Below are 1,762 nucleotides of genomic sequence, written 5' to 3'. Positions count from 1 at the left end.
GCTTGGAGGCAGAGACGGCCGATTGTCTCCGTCCAGGACCTTGGCCTCCCTGGCGATTGGTGGCGCTTGGTGGGAGCGCTGCCGACCGTCGGCTGCGAGGCAGAGATGGCCAATTGTCTCCGTCCAGTACCTTGGCCTCCCTGGTGATCGGTGGTGCTTGGTGGGAGGGCTGCCGACCATCTGCTTGGAGGCAGATACTGCCGATTGTCTCCGTCCAAGACCTTGGCCTCCCTAGCGATCGGTGGCGCTTGGTGGGAGCGCTGCCAACCGTTGGCTGGGAGGCAGAGACGGCGGATTGTCTCCGTCCAGGACCTCAGCTTCCCTGGCGACCGGTGGCACTTGGTGGGAGTGCTGCCTACCGTCGGCTTGGAGGCAGGGATGGCCAATTGTCTCCATCCAGTACCTAGGCCTCCCTGGTGATCGGTGGCGCTTGGTGGGAGCGCTGCTGACCGTCGGCTTGGAGGCAGAGACGGCCAATTGTCTCCATCCAGTATCTAGGCCTCCCTGGCGATCGGTGGCGCTTGGTGGGAGCACTGCCGGCTTGGAGGCAGAGATGGCCCATTGTCTCTGTCCAGGACCTTGGTCTCCCTGGCTATCGGTGGCGCTTGGTGGGAGCACTGCCGACCATCTGGTGGGACGCAGCGACGGAAGATTGTCTCCGTCCAGTACCTTAGCCTCCCTGGCAATCGGTGGCGCTTGGTGGGAGCACTGCCGACTGTCGGCTTGGAGGCAGAGATGGCCAATTGTCTCCATCCATTACCTAGGCCTCCCTGGCGATCGGTGGCGCTTGGTGGGAGCACTGCCAACCGTCGGCTTGGAGGCAGAGATGGCCCATTTTCTCCGTCCAGGACCTTGGCCTCCCTGGCGATCGGTGGCGCTTGGTGGGAGCACTACCAACTGTCGGCTTGTAGGCAGAGACGGCCCGATTGTCTCCGTCCAGGACCTTGGCCTCCCTGGCGATCGGTGGCGCTTGGTGGGAGCACTGCCGACTGTCGGCTTGGAGGCAGAGACGGCCAATTGTCTCCATCCAGTACCTAGGCCTCCCTGGCGATCGGTGGCACTTGGTGGGAGCACTGCCGACCGTCGGCTTGGAGGCAGAGATGGCCCATTGTCTCCGTCCAGGATCTTGGCCTCCCTGGCGATCGGTGGCACTTGGTGGGAGCGCTGTCGAACGTCGGCTTGGAGGCAGAGATGGCCCATTGTCTCTGTCCAGGATCTTGGCTTCCCTGGCGATCGGTGGCGCGTGGTGTGAGCACTGCTGACCATTGGCTTGGAGGTAGAGACAGCCAATTGTCTCCGTCCAGGACCTAGGCTTCCCTGGCGATCGGTGGCGCTTGGTGGGAGTGCTGCCGACCGTCGGCTCGGAGGCAGAGACAGCCAATTGTCTCCATCCAGGACCTTGTCCTCTCAGGCAATTGCAGGCAGAGAAAGCCGATAATATCCACCCAGGACCTTGGCCTCCCAGGCCATTGGAGGGTGAGACGGCCAATCATGGCAGTCCAGAACCTTGGCCTCCCAGGGGATCAGAGGCAGAGAGGGCCGATCGTCTCCATCCAGGACCTTGGCCTCCCTGGCGATCGGTAGCGCTTGGTGGGAGTGCTGCCGACCGTCGGCTGAGGTTCTGGATGGAGACAATCAGCCCTCTCTGCCTCTGATCACCTGGGAGGAGTAGGTTCTGGACTGCCAAGATTGGCCGTCTCTGCCTGCAATGGCCTGGAAGGCCAAGGTCCTGGATGGAGATTATCGGCTTTCTCTGATTGCA

The sequence above is a fragment of the Macrobrachium nipponense genome, chromosome 4 (genome assembly GCF_015104395.2).
Source record: "Macrobrachium nipponense isolate FS-2020 chromosome 4, ASM1510439v2, whole genome shotgun sequence".
NCBI classification, from domain to species: Eukaryota; Metazoa; Arthropoda; class Malacostraca; order Decapoda; family Palaemonidae; genus Macrobrachium; species Macrobrachium nipponense.
Note: the sequence above shows the minus strand (reverse complement) of the source record.